The sequence below is a fragment of the Zalophus californianus genome, chromosome 10 (genome assembly GCF_009762305.2).
Source record: "Zalophus californianus isolate mZalCal1 chromosome 10, mZalCal1.pri.v2, whole genome shotgun sequence".
NCBI classification, from domain to species: Eukaryota; Metazoa; Chordata; class Mammalia; order Carnivora; family Otariidae; genus Zalophus; species Zalophus californianus.
The window spans coordinates 47,860,624-47,885,366 of NC_045604.1; the positions used below are offsets into that span (position 1 = coordinate 47,860,624).

General features: G+C 43.1%; 1 protein-coding gene across 2 annotated transcripts in view; it reads right to left on the bottom strand.

The window, feature by feature from the left end:
- Positions 1-4,228, bottom strand: part of FAM163A (family with sequence similarity 163 member A) — a 71,337-nt gene extending 67,109 nt beyond the window's left edge. The window contains exon 1 of one of the 2 annotated variants that reach the window (XM_027612644.2): positions 3,999-4,228. The gene's annotated coding sequence lies outside the window, so the exon portion shown is untranslated. Of the gene's footprint in view, positions 1-3,473; positions 3,592-3,998 lie in introns of those variants that run through there. The other variant, XM_027612645.2, reaches the window with a different exon arrangement.
- Between the last annotated feature and the right edge of the window lie 20,515 nt (positions 4,229-24,743).

Consider the following 24,743-nt stretch of genomic DNA (forward strand, 5'->3'; position numbering starts at 1 on the left):
TTTCAAGTGCATCTCTCTTCCTCTCCTTTCTGAAGCCTAACTGTAACACCAGAAATAGACCTACTGCCCTCACCGTCGTTGCAGCCACACTGTTCCTCCTGTTCCCTTCCCTAAGGCCGCTCAGGTACCCGCAGTGTCTCGGGGACCGGGGAGTATTAGGGCAATAAAGAGAAGGATGGTTTCTATCTCTTCATATTGTTTTCAAGGCTAGAGGGTTATATCTTGCCCGCCCCGCTCAGAAGGGTGTCTAAAGGCACCTCTCCCTCCAGCTGTCCAAGCACGACCTGCATACTTAAAAGAATTGTGAACGGCCCAGAGCAAAATGGAACCCCTCAAGCAACCTGAGAGCGGGGCTGTCACCCCACTGTTCAGCTGGAGAAGAGCTCAAGGGAAACTATCAGGCACAGGACAAGGAAAGAGGATATTTGTAATAGTTAATGTATTCATAGGGTTCAAAATTGAAAGGTACAGAAGGGTTTCTTGGTCCACGCTCCCTGAAGGCAACAGATCTTACTAGGGTTTTTGTATATAATTATGTACATACGAGCACATATCTTGGAATTCTCTGACTCCTCTTTCATAACAGAGGCATTAGCATATTATAAATCCTCTATGCATTTTTTCCACCTAGCCATGTATCTTAGAAATCATTCCCTATCAGTTATAGAGAAATTTCCTAAGTTTTTTTTCTTTCTTTTTTTTTTTTTTTGTTTTGTTTTATGAATGAATAGGACCGTATTCAACTACCTGGGAGGTACCACAAGATATTTAACAAGTCCGTCTTGGATGAGCACGTAAATTATTCTTTCGTAGCTCAAATGATGCTATACTGTGCATCTGTCTTTGTGCCCATGGGCCAATATAAGGGCAAGCTCAATTCCTAAAAATGGAATCACTGGGTCTGATGGCATGGACACTTCTAATTTTAGGAGATGTTTCTAAAACATCCTCCAAAGTCATTGTACCCATTTACTCTTCCAAGAGCAACGTACGAAAGGGACTGTTTTTCTAGGACTTCATCAGCAGCTTATCAAAAAGGTAAATTGCAGTTTGCACTTTACATATTAAAGAACCAATCCTTTGTGTATAATTAAACCCCTGAGTCCTGGAGGGAATGAAGAGCATGCAGTTTTTTACCAGGCTAGCACTTTCCCTAAAGTCTAACGGGATCACAACATCTCTTGGACCTACAAATACCAGTGTTTATTCACGATGGCTCTGGATGTCCAGCTTCCACACATGCATCTGTTCTTAACAGGAAGAGACTAGCACTGCGGTAGGAGCACCACCTTTGGAACTGGGAGACCTGGCTTCACACAGCAACTCTGCCACTGACTAGCTTGATGCTCTTAGCAAGTTATTTAACCTCTCCCCAACTCAGTCTCCTCACGTGAAATACAGGGATAATCATATTGATTTTGCAAAGCCTTGTCTAGCACAGAGAAGGGACACTTAATAAGTAGCAGCAGTTTTCATTAGTGTTAATGATCATCAGGCCGGATTCTAAACCTCGGGGCACTTTTCACAATTGACAAGACCTGGACTGGCCCAGCCAGGGCCATTCTGTTAAGAGGCCGCCCAGAAGGTTCCCAAGTTCGGCTCCGATCCACTCCAGCCTCCTTCCAAAGTCATCGGGAGACATCACTACAATCCCACCCTGGGCCTCTGGGTGAGGGTGGGCAGTTCCTGGGCCAGGACAGGCTCCCTTGTTGCCAGAGGATGTCTGCACTCAGCCCGAAGCCTCTCTGGACTAAGCAGAGCTCATTTCCAATTACAGATGGGCCCGCTGAAGACAAAACAGAGATCCTTGAGCAAAGTATGAGGGACTTGCTCTCATCAGCACTGGAGCCCATTCAGCTTTTCCTGAGCAATTTGATAAGGTCACTAAACGCAAATTTCTAGTTCTGGCAAGAATGCCAGGGATGCCCACCTCTAGGGTTTCTATCTATGCATGTGACACAGACACACTGCCTCCACCACACAGGACTTCAGAGGTTTTTCTCACTCATACATGGTCCTCACTCATTTCATGCCCCAGGTGGCAGAAATCATGGCCAAGCTCCTCATGGGGCAGGGGGGAGACTTTGAGGAGAGTGCTGCTGATTTGCCTAACACCCCAACTGATCCACCCTGGATGCTGACTGGACCCCCATCTCTATATGCTGGTTTAGATCCTCGCAGGCACTACAGCTGGAACCTCTGGAGAGAGGTCTGAGAAATTATCGTCGCTCTCAGAGAATACACCTTTGCTCTTTCTTCCCCTTGATCCACCTCTGTCAGCCTAAAGGAAGAGGCAAGAACTGCATGTACTCCCAAGTACTTCAGGAGTACAGAAAGGACGCTGTCTTCCACCCTCTGCCCCACCCCGCTCCAGAAAGACTCCAAATCCCAGCGAATCTGTGGCAAAGTACACTTGACAGACCTGAAGCTCCCCCCCCCATTGTTTGTCTCTCACGCGGTATAAAACGTGGGTCTGGCTCAGCCACCGAAGGACCCGACAGGGCACAGAGATCTGACCGCGTAGACGTCAACCCCTGCCAGTTACGCTGGACCCCCAGCTTTGCGGGTGAGAACCCCCAGCTCCAACCCAGGTCCTCCAGGCAGGCCATGAGTGTGGCCCCGGGCTGGAAGAGGGTCCGGGGCTGGGCAGACTGGAAAGAACGGGAGAAAGTGCCTCCACTGACTGCGGGGGGAGGGGGGCTGCCTGCCCCCCACCCCCCTCTCGCCGCGTCAAACTTGCTAGAAAGAGCAAACTTCCAGGGCCCCACAATTCCACCCAGAGAAAATGAATGGCCAAGCGTGACAGAAAAGCACGGGTGGTGTATGTAGCCCAAGGGCACCGACAGAGAAGACAGATCTCCACCCCTGCCCTCCCTGGCTGCCTTAGGCACCGCAGAGACCGGAGCAAGCCACCCAGGCAGGAGGTCTCCGGAGCGCCGCTCTGGGCACCCTCCCCGGGCCACCCCAGCCAGCCGGGGTGAAGGGGACGGGAGCAGCAGAACGCGGCGCTTAGCCCGACACTGTTTTCCGCTCAACCCTGCTCTATTGGGGCCAAACCCTCCTCCGGGCCGCTGAGCGAAGCTTCGACGTGGCCCGGCGCCCCCAGCCAAGCCCGCGGCGCACGGCCCTGGGGATAGGGGTGCGCGACGCCGGCTCCGGCCTCAGGAGCAAGCGGACAGCGGCCCGGGTGAGTCCGGTGTCTCGGTCCCTCAGGCAGACGTCGGCCCCGGCTGCCTTGAACCCGGACGTCGCGGCGGAGATGGCGACCCCGCGCCGCGAACGCACCTCCGCCCTCCTTCTGTGGTCAAACTTCAGCAAAATCCCCAGCAAACCGCGCCCAGGTTGCAAGGCTGGCGCAGAGGCGCCCGCGCGCTCGGAGGCCCCTGGACGCACAGACCGACGGTGCGGTGCCGCTGCCCGCTCGCCCCGCACCCGCCCGCCGCGGCGCTCAGCCCCGGGCCCCGCTCACTCACGCGCGCCGGGCGGTCCCGCCGAGTGTGCAGCGTCGCGGGCCCGGGCCGCCGCATGCTCCCGGGCGATCGTGGGCGCCGGGGCGCAGCAGCCGCGTCCGTGTGCGCTCCGGCCAGGGGAAGGCGCTCGCGGAGCAGGAGCGGGCGGCAGCGGCGCAGGCGGGGACAGGGGCCCGGCAAGTCCGGCCCCGAGGCGGGGACAGCGCGACCCGCGGCCTGGCCACGAGGCCGGAGACGTCCACCCCCACCCCCTCGGAGCGCGCGGCTCCTGCTACGGAGCCGGAGAGCCGAGCGCTGACCCAGACCCGGCCCGGCTCGGCCACGGTCAAGATAGGGGCGTGAGGGAAAGGCGGCCCCGGGGCTCAGTGCCCTCGGTGCTAAGGCGCCCTCGGAAGTACGCCCCGGCCCGGCACTTCCCCGCTTGGAGGCCGGCGGCCCGAGGAGTCCCCGGCCCAACCCCTGCTCCGCTCCCTCCCTCCTTTTCTTGCTTCGGGGAACGCCGGCTCGAGGAGCGCCCTAACCCGTTACCGCAGCTGAGCAGCTTCGCTCCGGCGGCCGCTCCCGCGTTCGGCTGGCACCGGGTTTGCGCGCGTCCTTCCGAGCGCCCGGGCCTGGGGCTGCCCACGTGAGGCTCCTCTGCGTTCCCCCGCGCTCCGAGCACTGGCCCCGCACGGAGCGGAGAACCTCATCGCCCCTCCAGGTGGCCGTGGCTGGGGGCAGGTACCGAGCCACCTGATTGGCGCTGGCCCCAGTCCTGGGAGAATCCCCCACCAGAGAGGCTGCTTGCACGAAGGCGAAGGGAAGGGACAACACGGCGCAGGCTGGTGCCTTCCAAAGAGCCTTCCCTTAGCTCCAGTGCCCTTTCGCCTAAGAAATATGAGCTTCGGAGTGGGCGCCCTAGGAACTTCGCGAGCCACAGCTCAAGTCCAGCATGGAAAATCCTGAGAGAATGATAGTTTTAAGGACTAGGGTGGGTCGCTGTCCCCTGGACTTGGCCTGGAGAGCCTCCCGAAAGGCTCATCTGTTTCCCTATTTCTGGCCAGCACTGGTCCCTGGAAGACCAGTCACATCTGGATGTCCCCGCCGTGGAGGGGCACCGCGTCCTTGCAGCGGGGCAGGGAGGGAGTAAATAAATGTGTAATTAGAATTGGGACGGAGAGATCTAGCAGGAAAAGGCAGCAAAGGAGACGCGCTGTCTTCTCCACATCCCCCCCCCAACACGAGGAGAAAACGTTAACGGTGCCCTCGATTTCTTCCCTGAAATTACCCTCCTTTAAAATGTTTTCAAACTCTACAAGTCGCTTATGTACTGTACCCCTAAACAATAAATTCTGACATCAATGTGCTTGGAGAACGTGGTGGGGCGAGATGGAAGGAAACCGTCACTTTTTCGCATCTCCAAAGCATCTCAATATGGAACTTATGCTTGTTCCGGTCTGCTCATTTTTCTCCTGACCCTGCTCTTAGGCTTGACTGAAGACATGGGGGGGGGGAGAGGGTCACCCAAATTAATGCTCAAGGAAGGGGGGTGTTCTCTACATCAAATATGTTTTCCTCTTCATACTCTGGACAATCTGGAGGATTCAAAGCAAACGTGAACATTGTATCTATTTCTAGAGGAGAGAGAAAAATATGGATCCTTCAGCCCAGGTCCAACTTGCAAAGGAAAGGAGTAGGAAATTTAGCAACCTTTATTATTCCTAAAGCACTCTTTAGAAAAAATATGCATATATCCAAAGGCAAGCTACCCACCCAATGGGTCCGGCAGGTTTACTGTTGCTTCCAACACTCCACTTTTTTCCTCTTTCTTTTCACAGATTTCAATTTTTTTTAAAGATTTTATTTATTTATTTGACAGAGAAAGACACAGAGAGAGAGGGAACACAGCAGGGGGAAAGGGTGAGGAAGAAGCAGGCTCCCTGCTCAGCAGGGAGCCTGACCCAGGGCTTGATCCCAGGACGCAGGGATCATGACCCTAACCAAAGGCAGATGTTTAACGACTGAGCCACCCAGGCGCCCCTCAAAATTTGATCTCAGAGCATCATGTGCTGCCTTTTCTCACACAGTCAGACCTCACACCTACATTCCTTCCTCAGTCTCATTTCTTCTCAAAACTGCAATATGAAGAGCTGTGTTATTTTGTTATGCACAATTACACAGAGAGAGAAGTGAAGCCTGGTGCAGCCTGACCAATCATCATAAACCAAACCTGTGCACTCAGCCAGGTCATTGACATCACCCTACAACTGCCCCCATTCCTTTTCCTAATCCCTTCCCTTCCCCCTAAAGCAAAAGCCATCCTGACTTTACAGTAATTACTTCCTCGTATATGCATGCCTAAACCCTGTTGTTTGGTTTGCTTGGTTTTGTACTTTCTGTAAATGGAATAATAGAGCATGAATTTTTGGTGTGTATCTGGCCTCCTCTTTCACTTGGTTATGTTTGTGAGGTCATCCATTTTGTTGTATATTGTTATAGTTGGGGCTGTAACAAATAATGCGGCTAACCACATTCTTATATATATCTCCTGGTGTCCAAATGCAAACTTCTCTTTAGAGTATATACGTTGCCGTGGAATTGCTGGGCCATAGGGTATGCCTATATTTAACTTTATTAGATAATACCAAGTTGTTTACCAAAGTGGTCATAAAATTTACACTCCCACCAAATATGTATAGTAGTTTCAGTTGCTCCACATCCTTGCCAAGACATATTATTAGACTTCTTAATTTTTGTCAATCTGGTGGATATGTAATGATATCAAAATTGTGATCTTCATTTCATATTCCTAATTACCAATAAGATGGTGCATACTTACATGTGTTTAGAGCCTATTTGAATTTTCTGTTTTGTGAAGTGCCTATTTAAATCTTTACCCATTTTTCTACTGAGTTATCAGATTTTTTTTTCTGTTGATCCATAAATGTTCTTTGTATATTCTAGCTATCTGCCTTTGTCACTTATAGATTGCAAGTATCTTCTCCCCCTCATTAATCTTCGTCTTTTGATCGGGAATAATTTTTTAAAGCAGAATTTTCATTTTGAGATCATTGTAAATTCATATACAGTTTCAAGAAATAATGCGGGGGTGTCAGGTACCCTTAACCCAGTTCCCCCATTGCTACTATCTTGCAAAACTATATCACAACCAGGAGATTGACATTGCCAGAGTCAGAACATTTCTATCAGCACAAGAATCCCTCAGATTTCCTTTTAATAGCCACACCCACTTCCCCTCCTCATCCCTAACCCCTAGAAACCACTTGTCTGTTTACCATTTCTAAAACTGTGTGACTTCAAGAATATTAAATAAATGAAATAATACGATACATAAACTTTTTTTCCCACTCAGCATAATTCTTTGGGGATTCATCTGGGTTTATTAATTGGATGATATAGATGTACCATGGCTTGTTTAATTCATTCACTCATTGAAAGACATCTGGGTTTTGTTTTTTTTTTCCAGTTTTGAGCTGTTATGAATCAAGCTGCTATAAACATTCATGTGCGGGTTTTGGTATGAACATAAGTTTTCATATCTCTGGGATAAATGCCCAGAAGTGCAATTCCTGGATCGTGTGGTAGTTGCACACATCCTTTATAAAAGAGATTTGCCAACCTGTTTTCCAGAGTTACTGTGCCTTTTTACATTGACACTGGCAGTGTATGAGTTAATCAGTTTCTCCACATCCTTGCCAGCATTTGGTGTCACTATTTTTTAAATTTTATCCATCTTGATAAATGCATAGTGCCATCTCCTTGTGGTTGTAATTTCCATTCCCCTAATGGGAAATAATGTTGAACATCTTTTCATGTATGAATTTAGCATCAGTATTTCCATCTATATGCTCTGTTTGGTGAAATATCTGTTTATGCCTTTTGGACACTTTCTAATCAGATTGTTCTTTTGAGTTATGATAATTATTTGCATATTCTAGATCCTAGGGGTTTTTTGTTTTTGTTTTGTTTGTTTGTTTGTTTGTTTGTTTTAGAAAGAAAGTGCAACCAGCAGGAGGAGGGGCAGAGGTAGAGAGCCTCCTAAGCAGGCTCCACACTCAGCCCACAGCCCCAGGCAGGGAGGCAGGGCTTGATGAGGGGCTTGAGCTCACGACCCTGAGATCATAACCTGACCCAAAATCAAGTGTCAGATGCTTAACCAACTGAGCCACCCAGGAGCTCCTAGATCCTAGTCTTTTTGTAGATACGTGGTTTGTAACTATTTTCTGCCAGTCTATAGATTATCTTTCATCCTCTTTACATGGATTTTGCAGAGGAATTTTTAAATTTTGATAAGGTCCAATTTTTCAGTTTTTCCTATTATGGGTCATGGAGTTTCTGTCAAGTGTAAGAACTCTTTGCCTAGCCTTACATCCCAAAGATTTTCTCCAATTTTTTTTCCTCTTTCATGTTTTACCTTTAAGTCTGTGACCCATTATGAGTTAATTTTTTATATAAGATGTGAGATTTTGGTTGAGGTTTTTTTCTTGCCCAAGTATGTCCAATTGTTTTAGCACCATTTGTTGAAAAGCTATCTATCCTTCATTGGATTGCCTTTGCACCTTTGTCAAGAACTTACTGAGCATATTTGTGTGGGTCTATTTCTGGATTCTCTATTCTGTTCCATTGATCTCTTCCTCCCCCAATACCACACAGGTTGAAATTGAGCAGACTGATTCTGCCCATGATATTCTTCCTATCCAGAATTGTTTTAGGTCTTCTAGTTCTTCTGCCTTTCCACTTATACTTTAGAATAATCTTCTCTATATCTACCAAGAACCTTGCCAGCATTTTGTTTTTTGTTTTGTTTTGTTTGTTTGTTTGTTTTTTAAAGATTTTTTTGTTTTTGTTTTTTTTTTTGACAGAGAGACAGCGAGAGAGGGAACACAAGCAGGGGGAGCAGGAGAGGGAGAAGCAGGCTTCCCTCTGAGCAGGGAGCCTGATGCGGGGCTCAATCCCAGGACCCTGGGACCATGACCTGAGCCCAAGGCAGACGCTTAACGCTTAACGACTGAGCCACCCAGGCACCCCTTGCCGGCATTTTGATATTAGGGAGAAATATTCAGCCTTTCATCATTGAGTATAAATTAAGCATAAATAGTAGGTATCAAGCTAACAAATTTTCCTTCTAACTGTAAGTATCAAGCTAACAAAATTTCCTTCTATTTCTATTTTTGTGAAAATTTTTGTGATAAATGGGTGTTGAATTTTGTTGAATGCTTTTACATTGGGTTATATAAGCATGTGATTTTTTTTTTTCTTTTTTAGCTTGTTGATATGGTGGATTATGTCCATTGCTTTTTGAAAATTAAACCAGCCTTGCATCCCTGGAATAAAGCCTACTTGGTCATGTTATATAATTCTTTTTATGTATTGCTAAATTCTATCTGGTAATATTTTGTTGAGCATTTCTTGCATCTATATTCATGAGAGATATTGGTCAGTGGTTTTGGTTATTTGTACTATCTTTGCCTGGTTTTGGTATCAGGGTAATACTAGCTTCATAAAATAAACTGGAACATGTTCCCTCCTCTACTACTTTCTGGAAGAGATTATGTAGATTTGATGTTAAGTCTTGTTTAAATGTTTGGTAGACTTCTCTGGTAAATCTGTCTGGGCCTGGGCCTTTTAGAAGATTTGAAATTATAAGTTTAATTTTCTTAACAGTTATGGGGTGATTAAAATTGTCTATTTCAGACTGGGTGAGAGGCGGTATTTTGTATTTTTCAAAGAACTGACATTTCACCTAAGTTGTCGGATTTGTGTGTGTAGAGTTATTTACTGGATTCCCTTTTTTCCTCTTTGATATCTGCCGAGTGTGTAATGATCCCGTTTCATTCCTGAAACATTGGTCATTTGTGTCGTCCCCTCCTTTTTGTCCTTTGCCAGTCTTGCGAAAGGCTCATTAATTTTATTGATCTTTTCAAAGAAACAATCTATTGTCAATTTTATCGATTTCTTCTTGTCTTAATTATATCCTTTCTTGTTGTTTTGGGTTTATTTTGCTCCTTTTTCCTTAGATTCTTGAGGTGGAAGCTTAGATTATTGATTAAAGACTTTCTTCTTTTCTAATATATGCATTTAGTGCTATAAATTTCCCTCTTGGGACTGCTTTAGCAGAGTCCCACCAATTTTGACATTTGTATTTTCATTTTCATTCATCTCAATATATTTTTTATTTCCCTTAAAACCTCCTTTTTGATCAATGGGTCATTTACAAGTGTGTTGTTTGGTTTCCAAGTGTTTGGAGATTTCCTGTTATCGTTCTGTTACTGATTTCTACTCTGATTCCACTGTGGTCGGCCTCCTTCTCTCCACTTTTCCTGTCCTGTCTAGAACCTTAAGTAGAAATTCTGAACTGCCGTGGAAAGAGCAGACATCCTTGTCTTGTCCTTGATCTTAGGGGGAAAGCATTCAGTCTTTCACCATTAAGTATAAGCTTAGCTGTGAGGTTTTTCATAAATGTCCTATATCAGGTTGAGGAAGATCCCTTCTGTTCCTACTTTGTTGAGTGTTTTGTAATAACAGGGTGTAGGATTTTGCCAAATGCTTTCTGCATCTGTTACTGTCATCAAGTGGTTTTGGCCTTTATTCCGTTCAAATAGTGTATTATATTCAATGATTTTTGGTTGTTAAAACAACCTTGAATTCCTAGGTTAAATCTCACATGGTCCTGGTGTATAATCCTTTCTAAATGTTGCTGATTTGTTAATATTTTGTTGAGAAGTTTGGCATCTATATTCATAAGGGATATTTGTTTATAGTTCTTTCTTCTTGTATGTCTATCGGGTTTTGGTATCAGGGTAATACTAGCCTCAGAGAATGAATTGGGAAGTATTCCTTCTACTGTTGTATGGAGGAGTTTGTGGAGGTTGGTATGAATTCATCTTTCAATGGTATAATTCATCAGCTCTCTGGATCTGGGCTTTACTTTAGGAGTAATGTTTTAATTACTAATTCAATGTCTTTCTGGAAATGTCTCCATTTCATTTAGGTCATCTGATTTGTTGGCGTACAACTGTTCATGGTATGCCTTTATCACCCTGTTACTTCTGTAAGGTCGGTAGTGACTACCTGTCATTCTTGAGTTTTCTTCTGTCCCTTCTTCTTGATCAGTCTCCTTACAGGGCTGTTAATTTTGTTGCCCTTTTCCAAGATGCAGTTTTAGTTCCATTGGCACCGTATTGTCTTTCTGTTTTCTACTGTATTTATTTCCACCCTAATCTTTATTAGTTCTTTTTTCCTCTTGCTTTGGGTTTAGCGTGCTTTTTTTCTCTAGTTTCCTAAGGTGGAAGTTCAGGCAATTGATTTGATATCCTTTTTCCTTTTTAACATAGATGTTTCCAGGTATCAATTTCTCCCTAATCATTGCTTTCATTGCATTCCATGAATTTGGGGTGCATTCTGTTTTTATTTCCACTCGTCTCATATTTTCTAGTTTTCCATGCGATTTCTTCCTGGAACCACTGGTTATGTGGGAGTGGCTATTTGATGTTTAATTTCTTCATATTTGTGAATAAAATTCTCAAATTTCTTTCTATTATTATCTAATTTTATTCCATTCTGATAAGAGAACATGTTCTCTATGATATCAAACCTGTTGTTGAGGCTTACTTTATGGCCTGATATATGGTCTATCCTAGAGAATATTTCATGTGCACTAGAGAAAAATGCTGTTGCTGGTGGAGTCTCTATAGACGTGTGTTATATCTAGTTGTTTTATAGTGCTTTTCAAGTATGCTATATCCTTGTAGATCTTCTGTCTAGTTGTTCTACTCATTATCAGAAGTGGTATATTGAAGTCTCCACCTTTTGGGGTGCCTGGCTGGCTCAGTTGGTAAAGCATGTGACTCTTGATCTCAGGGTTGTGAGTTCAAGCCCCATGTTGGGCATAGAGCTTACTTAAAATTTTTTTAAAAAGAAATTAAAGTCTCCAACTTTTGTTGTTAAATTGTCTATTTTTCCCTTCAATTCTGTCACTTTTTGCTTCATGTATTTTTGAGCTATAGTGACATTGTTCACATATGAATGTGTAAGCAAAACTTTTGAATTTTCACCACTAAGTATGGTATGGAGTCTTTGAGATCATCATGGTGTAAAGAAACCCAGGATAAAAGATCTTGTGGCAAAAGAGCATCACTTTGGCCACACACTACTCATTGGAAGTGAGTTACCAAATCCAACCCACATTCAAGTACAAGTGGTCCTCCACTTCCTATTCACCCGACCCTGGAGTGTAAGTCCTTTGGGCTCCCAACCTGAGGCAGGAGGTGGTTTCCCAGCATCCATACTTTGGGTGAACCATGGGCTCCAACATTTGATTACCAAATGCCCCCCAGTTGCTCCAAATGTAAGGCTCCTCAGTTTGAATTTTTATCCTCTCTTGAGACTTAAAGCTAGTAATTTTCCTTATGAACTTGTTGAATCTTTGATGATTTTAAGATGATTTTAAACATTTTCTCAAAACCTTTAGTTATCCTCAGCTTACTCTGCCTTTGTCAGAAGCTGAAGTGCTCCAGTTGCCTATGTGAATGTGTTGTTTTAATCTGGAAGGACTTATTTTGGGTAAAAAAAATACTGCCTTTTTGCTAAACATCAATAGGACTATATCAAAGAAAAAAGTAATTACCCATACCTTTTGTACTCTTAGATGTATTCTAGTAAAGTAATATTTTTCTACTGACTTTCATTATAAAATCAAAGGACCACTCAGACAGGGGCCACATCACTTAATTGGAGTGAGATAAAACCCTGTCCTCCCCCTAGTCTCCCAGGCCACTGGAAGCATCTCCTCCTGCCTTATGCCTCTCTTTCCAAAGCAGTTTTGGTGTTGTCAGTGTAACTGGGAAAAAACTGCTTTTTATCTAAACCCAGGTTCTTCTGGTGGAAGCTTCCTGAGATATCAAAAAGGGATATTACCTTAATTTTTTCTTTATGACCAACTCTGCCATCTGACCTTCAAACCACGTAGTAAATCAGAGCTAGGATTCAAGTTTTTCTTTTTAGAGATGTCAGCTATTGTTTAATCAGTAATTAAGATCACAGTTTTCTCTAAAGAGGGTAGCATTATAAAGCCCAGCTCAGTGGTTTTCTCTTGTATAGATCTACAATCCCTTATCCACAATTTGAAATTCACAAATCTCTGAAAGTCAGTTTAGAAAAGATCTCATTTGAGAGCAAAACCAGATCTGACCTGATCTGATGTGGGGGCAAAACTTAAACTCCAGTGAGGTTATTTAGTCTTTGTCTCATTTTCATGCCAATATTTATTCATTTTGCTGCAAAAACATTGATGTTTGCTGCTCCAGTCTCTACTTGGGGTGTGTTATGCTAATAGGAAATGCACCAAATTACCTTTCTAAATTTTGGGGGCCAGAGGGACTGATTTTCAAAAAAAAACTGTTACCCATGAGGCAAGGGGAAGATTTTGTTGCTCCTGGGATGTAAGGAATAAGGAGGAAGAGAAGAGGAAAGTGGACACGTGCATATACCTGAAGACTGAGTTTTACCACATCACCCCTTTCTGTGACCTTCTTCCCCCTAATCCTCAGCAAAGTTTCTACAGTGACAATACGTGTTTTTGTGAGTGAATTTGTAGGTGTGGGGAAAGAGGCGAAGATGGTTGGCTTTGTGCCTGTTTCAATGTAGGTCAGAAAAGAGACCGCACGTGTGGACATATGAGCACAGAGATGAGAGGAATATGAGGAAGTTCTGAGGACTCCCAGAAATGGTGAGGGTGGGGCAGGGGTCTTCTCTCACAAGGCCTTGGAATTGGGATTGTGGTAAAGGTATAATTAATTATCCAAGGGGAAAAAGGGGGGGCCCTCCTACCTCCGTGAAGGTCTGAATTTCATCTTGCATTTAAATGTACTCAAAACCGCATTTTCTCCTGTCTCTGGTTCCTGGGCTCCCTTATACAAGTGAAACATCTATCCTCTCTTGAGACAAAGTCTTTTATTTTCTAGTCATTTCATGGGAATCAGGAATTATTGAATTCCTCTCACCTGTTCCGGCGACCTGGCTGATGCATGAGATTCCATAACCACTTTACAGCTGCTTTCAAGATTGACCGCGGTCAACCTCTCCTCTTAGGAGGATACAAATATTACTCATTAAAACAACGTGCTGAAGAGCACTATAAGCATAGCAAGGTACTTTCTCATGATTGAATTAAAATAATTGGTTACAGAAAAATGGGAATTAAAAATGTGTGTTTGGCTGTATAGGGACAGAGTTCCAGTACCCACACCTGAAAAGTTCCACCAGCCCCAGAGAGCTGTGGGGCATCTGTGTTTCCATAGAAAGCAAAGTTGACATCCAATTTCCATGTTGGCATGGGCTACCAGAAGATATTTAAGGGTGAATCAGTTCTTTACTAGAAATTCACAAAAGAGGGGCACCTGGGTGGTTCAGATGGTTAAATGGCTGCCTTCGGCTCGGGTCATAATCCCGGGGTCCTGGGATCAAGCCCCATTTCAGGCTCCTGGTTCAGCGGGGAGCCTGCTTCTCCCTCTGCCTCTCCCCTGCTCGTGCTCTCTCTCTCTCTCTCTCTCTCTCTATCTCTGTGTCTCAAGTGAATAAATAAAATCTTAAAAAAAAAAAGAAATTCACAAAAGAGCTATGGGATAATTCAGTAAATGAACAAGGAGCAATTTCTTATTCAGATTTATAACCTCTATAATTGCTTCCTGCAACTTCTGCAAAATATTAAACTATAGGAGAATCATTTAAAGAAATGGAATTAGTTGGTGTTTGGTCTATTTTTAGCCACCTAAAACAAAGGCAAGATACTAGCTTGTTTATCTTTCCCAACACAATTATACATTTAGCAATTAATTCACATCTCTGGGAGCTTCTCCATGGCCCATGAGAACTGGGATTTTTAGTCCATTTTACACATGGGGAGAGAGCATATGAGTGACTTACTCAAGTTATACAAAAGATCTCAACAGACCTAGGAACTCATCGTTGGCACTAAGTCTCTCTTTGCCATCAAAGATGTGATATTGGTCTTGTTCCTGATCTTAGAGGAACTTAGAGTTTTTCACATTGAGTATGATGTTAGCTATGAGCTTGTCATATATTGCTTTATTATGTTGAGGTACATTTCTTCTATAACTAATTTGTTGAGAGTTTCGATCATGAAAGGATGTTGATTTTGTCAAATGATTTCTATTACAATGATCACATGATTTTTGTCTTTCATTTGTTAATGTGATGTTCGCATTTATTGCCTTGTGTATGTTGAACCATCCTTACATCCCACGGACCTATCCAAATTAATCATGGTGTATGATGCCTTTAATGTGCTGTTGAATTCTGCTTCTAGTATTTTCTTGAAGATTTCTGCAAGTATGTTCATCAGGGATATTGGCCTGTAGTTTTCTTTTCTTGTAGTGTCCTTATCTGGCTTTGATATCAGAATAATGCTGGTCTCAGGAACAAGAAAAGGTTGCCCACTCTCCCCCCTCCTATTCAGCACAGTTCTGGAAGTCCTAGCCAGAGTAATTAGACTACAAAAAGAAATAAAAGCATCCAAATTGGGAAGGAAGTAGTAAAACTGTTTCCATTTGCAGATGACATGATATTACATAGAAAAACCTAAAGACTCCATCAGAAAATTGATAGAACTAATAAATTTAGTAAAGTCGCAAGATACAAAATCAACATGCAAAAATCAGTTGCATTTCTATATATCAACAACAAACCATCAGAAAGAGAAGTCAAGAAAACAGTCCCAGTTACAACAGCATCAAAAACAAACAAACAAAAAATACTTAGAACTAAATTTAACAAGGAGGCAAAAGATCTGTACAATGAAAATCAACAAGACACTAAAGAAAGAAATTGAAGAGGATGCAAACAAATGGAAAGATATCCCATGTTTACTGATTGGAAGAATTAATATTATTAAAATGTCTATACTACCCAAAGTGATCTACAGATTCAATGCAATCTCTATTAAAATTCCAAGGGCATTTTCTACAGGAATCGAAAAAATATTAAATTCCAAAATTCATATGGAACCACAAGAAACCCCAATAAGCTAAAACAATCTGGAAAAAGAACAAACCTGGATGTATCACACAAACTATAATAATCAAAACAGTATGGTACTGGCATAAAAACAAAGACCTAGACCAAAATAACAAATTTTAGAGCCCAGAGATAAACCCATGCGTATATAATCTTTGAAAGGTCTCCAAGAACATGCAATAGGGGGAAAAGACTGTCTCTTTAATAAATGGTATTGGGAAAACTGTAAATCCGCATGCAAAAGAATGACACTGAACCCTATCTTACTCACAAAAATTAACCAGAAGTGGATTAAAAACTAAAAGGTCGGACCTGAAATTGTGAAACTTCTAGAAGAAACACTTAGGGAAAAATCTTCCTGACATTGGTCTTGGCAGTGATTTATTGGATATGTCACCAAAAGCACAAGCAACAAAAGCAAAAAATAAGTGGAACTACATGGAATTAAAATTTCTGCACTGCCAGGGAAACCATGAACAAAATGAAAAGGCAGCCTACAGAACGGCAGAATATATTTACAAACCTTATATCTGATAAGGTTTGGTTAATATCCAAAATACATAAGGAACTCCTACAACTCAATAGCAAAAAACAAACAAACAAAATAAAACAAAATTCCATTAAAAATGGGTAAAAGACTTGAATAAACACTTTTCCAAAGAAGACATAGAAATAGCAGATACATGAAAAGGTGCTCAACATCACTAGTCATCAAGGAAACGGAAATCAAAACCACATTGAGGTATCATCTCATACCTGTTAGGATGGCTTTTATCAAAAAGACAGGCGATAACAAGTGTTGGTGAAGACGTGGAAAAAAGGGAACCCTTGTGCATGTAAACTGGTGCAGCCACCAATGCAAAACAGTATGGAGTTTCCGCAAAAAACTAAAGATAGAATTATCATACGATGAGCAATCCCACTTCTGACTATGTATCCAAAGGAAACAAAATCATTATCTCAGAAGTTTCTACACTCCCATGTTCACAGCGGTATTATCCACAATATCCAAGATATGGAAACAACCAAGTGTCTGTCAACAGATGAGTGGATAAAGAAGATGTGATACAGGGGTGCCTGGGTGGCTCAGTTGGTTGAGTGTCTGCTTCTGGCTCAGGGCGTGATCCCAGGGTTCTAGGATCGAGCCCCGCATTGGGCTCCCTGCTCAGCGGGGAGCCTGATTCTCCCTCTCCCGGTCCCCCTGCCTGTGCTCTCTCTCTGTCTCTGTCAAGTAAATAAAATAAAATCTTTTTAAAAAAAGATGTGCTATATACATATATATATATATATATATATATATAATATGAATATTATTCAGCCATGAGAAAGAAGGAAATCCTGCCATTTGTAAAAACATAGATGGGCCTTGAGGACATTATGCTAAGTGAAATAAGCCAGTCAAAGAAAGACAAATACTGCATGATATCACTTATAGTGAAATCTAAAAAAGCTAAACTCATAAACAGAGTAGAATGGTGGAATGGTGGTTACCAGTGGCTGAGGGGCAGGGGAAATGGGGAGATGCTGGTCAAAGAGTACAAGTCTTCAGTTATAAGAAGAATAAGTTTGGAGGAATCTAAGGTACAGCATGATCACTCTGGTGAATAATACTGTGTTGTATACTTGGAATTTGCTAAGAAAGTAGACCTTCAACATTCTCACTATATGCACACATGCCCACGCCCACACAACGGGCGCACAGGTAATTCTGAGATAATGGATATGTTCATTAACCTGATCGTGGTAATCATTTCACAAAGTATATTAAACCATCACCTTGTACATATAAAAATATATACATGTGTATTTGTCTTTTATACCTCAGTGAAGCTAGAAAAAAAGAAGAATAAAAGACAGCAACTTCACAACAAAAACAGGATGTGGTATTTGCCCCCTAAAGAGACTTTCTACAGCATATCTGTAAGCAGGTAGATGGGCACAAGGGAAGAGATGGTGTTCTAGAACCGGCAAACTGCAGGAAGGCGCAGGGAATCATGATGGCCGTGCTAAATGCCGCCGTGGGGCAATGCTCGGTCCTGCTGCAGCGGCCCAAGTCCAGAGCTTTGTTTATCTGGCCCAAGGTGGGCACCCACTAGTCAATGTTTTCTTCTTATACCTGAAGTTGTAGTTTAAAATCTACCATATAAATTTACTGCCGTCTCCTATTTCTTGTCTTGTAGAGCAAACTGCCCTCGTTCCTCCGGAAATCTGAGATTGCTCTCCCACTGGTACCATTGCTCTGTGGGGAGGAGCCCTCGATCTCTGCACTTGGCTCAGTATCACTCTCTGAGGCTCTCATATCACCAGTGGTTTGCTCATTGTCATCTGGACATTGCCGCTTCAGTCCCTCCTTCACTATTCCACATCCAAGCTTACATGTGTAGCTTTTCATGGCAGATGACCGCCTAAGACTACATCCCCTCTCTCTTCCCAGGCCATTCTGTCTGCCCTTCTTTCAACCCTCCAGTGCCTGTGCTGCATGGATTTGTCCACTGACTCTACACACGGTACTGAGAGAAGTTTTGCTTCAACTTAATGAAGGAAGCACGACCACCCATTTCAAAAAATGAGTGTGTTGGGTTTGTCTCACTAAAACGAATCGTGGGCATTAAGACACACCTTCTTTGGCAAATTCATCGTAATGCCAGATTCCATAAAAAATAAGTCAAAATTTCCAATTAAACAAAAACAATTAAAATTCCAAATTAAATGCCCGATTCAGCAAATAAACTTCTTTGTAAACTTGGAACTTTCCTCAAAGAAGCAGCATTTACTGTAATAAATAACTGTGGGGACAACACAGGGATAAACACATAATCTTTCCATTTGTTCTCCGTACCAACAATGATTTGAGCTTTATATTCCATCTATTTTTTGATCATATAATTTTCAAGAGTTGCTGAATGCAAATCAGTGCTTTTTTACACTAAAGGCGCGCGCGCACACACACACACACACACACACACACACACACTCTGGTTTTAGATCCAGCATAATAACTTGCAGAGTTGGGTGCTTAATATTTTCTGCTGATGACCACAAACGTGTTCATTTCAGCCTGAAAAACAAACACCCCCATAGATTCTTCCTGGGGTACTGGTTTCTCCTTTCTATCAAAGGCAAAGAAAGAGAATGTCACCAGGGGGCTTTTCCTTCCCAGAAACTTGCTGCCCGGCCCCTGAGGCAAGAGTCCAAATGGTGCCCTGACCCACCAGAGCCACATAGGAGGCCAGATGTGAAGGCTGTCTGTCACATCTGTCGCCCTGTGACCCCAGGACCGTTTTGATGACTGCTACTACGTCGGTGGGAGTGGAGGCTCTATCCTCCTCCAGCACTGTTCCACGTTCCTAGAGAGAGGAAATCCGTCTCTCTTCAAAGTATACAAAGGTTATGGAGGCTTAGCCTTGTTTCCTATTGTACTGTTCACAAAGGGCTTTACGGATGCCCGCACGTGACCCTGATGGCAGTCAGCACTTGCACGTGGGGAGGTCAATGCTCCCCCACCCCCATGGAATGAAAGGCGACTGGGCTGCATGGATGGTGAGTGAGGGCTCTTTGCAACACCCAACCTGTCTTTCATCTTGGCTACCGGCCTCAAACACCATCTTCCTTCCAGCCAGGGCTGACGACGGGAGGCTGGGCCCCAAAGGTAGGAGGCTGATGTGCAAATCTCCTAATGGAGCTTGACAGCAGCCGTATTAAAAGCCCAAATGCAGCATCCAGAAAGCCGTGCAGGACAGCATCTGCATCCTCTCCCTGTCCGTTTCTCCTGCTCTCAGCTCTTTGTTTTTTTTTTTTTAGAGAGCTGAACCATAAAATAAATCTTTGCAGAGAAACAGAGGCTTACGAATAAAAGCACGCTGATAAAAGGGCTTTGGTGAGTGGGAAAAGAGAACAGACGTAACCTTTGTTGTGAGATTTCTAGGGGCCAGGAGCTAGGTTTGTCTGCAGAACAAATTCCTTTGAGGAAGCAGAGAGATCAGTAAGCAAAGGACATCATGTCAGTCGCGGTAATATTGTTCTGCTAGCTAGGCTCGTTTGTAAAACCAGGCCCACTTGGAAAGCAACTACTGACTTACTTTCTCAGTGCAGGTGACAACTGTTATGAGCAAGCAAGAGCCTCCCCAGACTGGCCCAGCCTCAACTCTGCCCCCCCCACCCCCACTTCTCAGCACAGGACCTCCTGGGGTTACATTTCCACTTCGGCACTAAAATTGTTGCCTCACCCAGTTGGTGAAACTCTAAGATCCTTGAGGGTCAAGCAATGCATTGAAACTAATTCAAAAATATTTACAGACTGTCTATACTTTATACTCAGCTGAAGGGAATTCAAAGACATTTGAGGAGCTCACAAAAATAAGACACACACAAAGCAGCTATATGTCAATGCAAGGCAACAACTGAGTGAGGTCACAAATACGTGGTGTTATACAATGAATGTATGCCAGATTTCCTCGGGAAAGGAGATTGTGCTAGAGAGACGACAGGGGAGGGCATGAAGAAGGAACAGCTCCAAAAAGAGTAGCTTCAGGATGCTGCCTTTCACCTGGCAGGAGGAGAAACAGAAGGGTCCAGTCTGACTCTGCCACCTTGAAGATGAGAAGGAATGTTCTTCTCCTCCAAGAACAGGAGCTACCCAGCTGGGTACAAAATAGATGCATTTACTGAAAATCTGGGATTAACTAATTCTTTAACAGGACTGACATGTGCATGGGAACCAGTATGGACCAAGGGCTTAGAACAGGAGCCAGTGCCTTGAGGGACAGGATCCCAGTGACTTAGGGAGGAACATCATCAGCCCTCTCTCCCTTCTGCTAGGGTAGTTTGTGTTGATTGTAGGCTATCCAAATTGCTTTGTCTTTTTATCCCTGTGGCTAATCTTTGGCCATATGAGTGCTCATAAATAGTGACAACTGGGGACATGCGTCTGTTTGGCAGACAGCAAACAAAAGACCAAAAGCAAACTAACCACAAACACGCCAACGCCACTTCTCCCAAATTGTCCCAGGAAAATATGGAAATACCAGAAAACCTGTCTAGAGACCATAGAATTCCCTGGGTGCTCTTGCATCTGTGCTATGATCCAGATAAAGGTGGGACAGAGCCACAGAGAGAAGGAGAAAGATCACTTACTGGCTGAAATCTGGTGCTTTGCAGCCCCTCCAAAGCCCTCTTTCACGATGAAATGAGCAGTCATGCAGCCTCATCCTGCTGGCACCAAATGCACCCTGACAGGCCACTTAAAACACAAAGTCTCTCCATTTACAATTCCTGGAAACGTAACTTTTATCCAGAGAGGCCAGAGATAAGATCATTTACAACTATGGATAATACTCGGAGTGACTGTGCATTCTCAGGACTCACATAAGACAACCACAGATTGAAAACATTTTTAGGAGAAAATGAACTTTGGAACAGACATAGGAAAGACTGGGAGTAGGAAATACAACACTAAGAATAGCTATGAGTTCACTCTGTGCCGGGCACTGGGCTCGGCGCAGCATACGCGCGGCTTGATTTAACCTGTGTGACAACATTCCCGCCACTGTCCCATTTTCTGTGTCCTCACAGCAAGCCTCCAGAGTGAGCTCACATTGTCCCCACTGTCTCACTTTCCACTCTTCCTTTTGTCCACTGTCAAGGTCACTAGGCATCTTCCCGTTGGGAAGACTAGGAGTCGACACATCACTACATCCTACTGCATACTCTACCTTTACCTTTTGGCAACATTTGACAGAGCTGACCAGACTCTCCTTGAGAGCCTCAAAGGCTGGGGTTTTTTTCCCCCCACCGGTTATTTTATTTTTCTTATGCGATTTATCAGTACCCAAAGCTGCTTTGTGTCTCTCCCCACTAGAATATAGCTCAATAAGGACGGGGACTCTGTTTTATTCACTGCTCTATCCCCAGGATCTAGAACAGTGCCTGGTGCCATTGGCCCTGGGATAAAAAATGGATTAAGGGAAGCGGATGGGGGGGAAGATTTTTCTATAGGACCTTTTAATCCTTTTAAGTTTTGTACAATGCATATGTTATTGGCTATAAAAATAATAATTGCACACAATTTCCCAAACACTGGAATTTATGGTAGAGGAAGTTAAAGAATCTGGAGAAGTCATTCATCCTCTCCCCTACCTTTTACAGGGCCCCACCAAACTGCCTTACATATTGTTTTAGAGGAAGAGGAGTGGAGACAGACGGCAAGTAATTTTTGTAGGTCACCTTGATAGTCCATATTGGTTTTCTTGCCATCTCCTTCAAATCTAGATGTGTTAGCACTTGCTTTGCTAACACTGTCAGTAGCCATGTATGGCTCTGAGAAAACATTGTCTTTGGGAAGACTGGCATTTTTCATCCACCCTAGTCCTGGGAAAGCATGCAGTAGGATTCCTTGATGTTGACTGTCCTTGGAAACTGGGAGCCAGCTAAGGTTTTATTAAACCTGGCCCTGGTTTCTGGCCACAGATGCCAACTTCTCATCCAGAATTAAGCAGCTGATAACTTTGCAGGGAAGAAAGGTGATTCGTGAGCCCGAGATAGATTCAAGGTGGTATTTGCCCCTCTCTTTGCCAAAATGTCAGACATGGCCTCTGTAGGTCTGGACCAAATGGTGGGAGTCATCACTGAAGTAAGGGAATCGTAAATCACGGAAACAGATTGAGGGACTCCGCGGGGTTTGTGTCACAAATCATTCTTCTTTTTCGGGGACCCACTGCGTTTGGGACAGCCCTAGAGAGTTTGTGTTCTAACACCTGCCAAGACAGATTGTGAGCAACAAAATTACATACATAATGCCATTTGGTAATGAAGGAGATTTCCCATTTCCACTAGAATATATATTTACTTGTAGATTAACCAATACTAATCCTTATCTAAATGCTTTTTATTACAAAAATACCCCCAAGTATTATTACAAAAGCTAGTATTCGAAATTCCAAAGCTACTTATTAGGGAAAGCTATTCATTCCTAAAGATTTGGGGGTCTCAGACATAAGTTGATATAAAGGAGGAAATATAAATTACATTTACTGAGCACCTCCTACATGCCTGACATAGTTCAGATGTTGGCATGAATTCAAGAAAACAAGTGTCAGTGACCGAGATACTGTGTAGACATTCCTCATGAAACATGAGTGGTAGATAGCAATTGCTCTTAGACTGTAGAACAGAAACCTTGGTATAGAACTCAAATCACTTCCAATGAGAAGCATCTGGATTTCCTAATTCTGAGTTCTAATTAGAAGCATCTGGATATTCTAATTCTGGGTTCTAATGCTGTCCTCTAATAACTGGGAAGTCCCCAACATCTAAACCAGGAATATCTAAAATCCTAGTTTTGACCTTATCCACGCTTTAGGGACAGGTGGGATGGGCATGGAAACACTCAAGATTTACTAGAGACCCACTAAATCAGAAAACTTCAAAGTGGGCCAGCTGTCAGTATATTCTGAAAGTTCCACAGGTGATTCTTACTCATGTCTACTTAAGACCCATCACCATACAGCACTTTGTCGTAAGCCTCCTCTGGAGTCTGTGAAGCCAACATCTCCTTGCTTGAACAGATACAGGCTTTTGCTCCTATGAAAAGGCTGTTTTTTGGTTTTTTTTTTAATTTTTTATTGTTATGTTAATCACCATACATTACATAATTTGTTTTGGTGTAGTGTTCCATGATTCATTGTTTGTTCATAACACCCAGTGCTCCATGCAGAATGTGCCCTCTTTAATACCCATCACCAGGCTAACCCATCCCCCCACCCTCCTCCCCTCCAGAAACCTCAGTTTGTTTTTCAGAGTCCATCATCTCTCCTGGTTCGTCTCCCCCTCTGACTTACTCCCCTTCATTCTTCCCCTCCTGCTATCTTCTTCTTTTTCTTTTTTCTTAAAATATGTTGCGTTATTTGTTTCAGAAGTACAGATCTGTGATTCAACAGTCTTGCACAATTCACAGCGCTCACCGTAGCACATATCTTCCCCAATGTCCATCACCCAGCCACCCCATCCCTCCCACCCCCGACCACTCCAGCAACCCTCAGTTTGTTCCTGAGATTAAGAATTCCTCATATCAGTGAGGTCATATGATACATGTCTTTCTCTGATTGACTTATTTCACTCAGCATAACACCCTCCAGTTCCATCCACATCGTTGCAAATGGCAAGATCTCATTCCGAAAAGGCTGTTTTTATTAGCATTGTTTCTTTACTGAGATTTAATTCATATGCTATAAAATTCACCCAGTTAAAATGTACAATTCAGTGGTTTTTAGTTTATTCATAAAATTGTGAAACCATCGTCATTATCTAATCCAGAATATTTCCATCACCCCAAAAAGAAACTCCATACCTATTAGCATTTACTCCTGGTTCCCCCTACCCCCCCCAACCACTGGCAGTCACTAATCTACTTTCTGTCTCCATGAATTTATCTATTCTAGAAATTTCATATAAATGGAATCACACAATATGTAACCTTTTGCGTCTGGCTTCTTTCACTTAGCATGTTTTCAAGGTTCATCTATGTTGTAGTATGCATCACTACTCCATTCCCTTTTGTGACTGAGTAATACTGTATTTTACAGATAGACCACATTTTGTTTATTCACTCATCAGTTGTCATGAGTCATTGAGTTGTTTCCACTTTTATTGGCTACTATGAATAATGCTTCTATGAACATTCATGTCAAGTCATATCCATAACTTTTTATTTCTCTTGAGTAAATAGCTAAGAGGTAAATTTCTAGGTCATAGGGTAATTATGTATTTAGCCAGACTGTTTTTCAAAGCAGCTGCATCATTTTATATTCTCACCAGAAATATATGAGGGTTCCAATTTCTCCACATCTTTACCAACACTTGTTATTCTCTGTCCTTTTTATTTTAGCCATGGTAGTGAGAGTGAAGTATTATATTGTGGTCTTGCTTTGCATTTCCCTGATTGCTGATGATGTTTAGCACCTTTTAATGTGCTTATTGGCCATTTGTTTATCTTCCTTGGGGAAATATCTGTTAAGATCCTTGCCCATCTTAATTGAGAGTTGTGAGAGTTCCTTATATATTTAAATACAAGTCTCTTATCATATATACATTTGTAAACATTTCTTCTCATTCTTTGGGCTGTCTTTTCACTTTCCTGATATATCTTCTGAGGCACAAAAATTAATAATTTCGATGAAATTCAATTTATTTTTTTTCTTTTGTTGCTTATGTTTTTGGTGTTATATCCTAGAAATCATTGCTAAA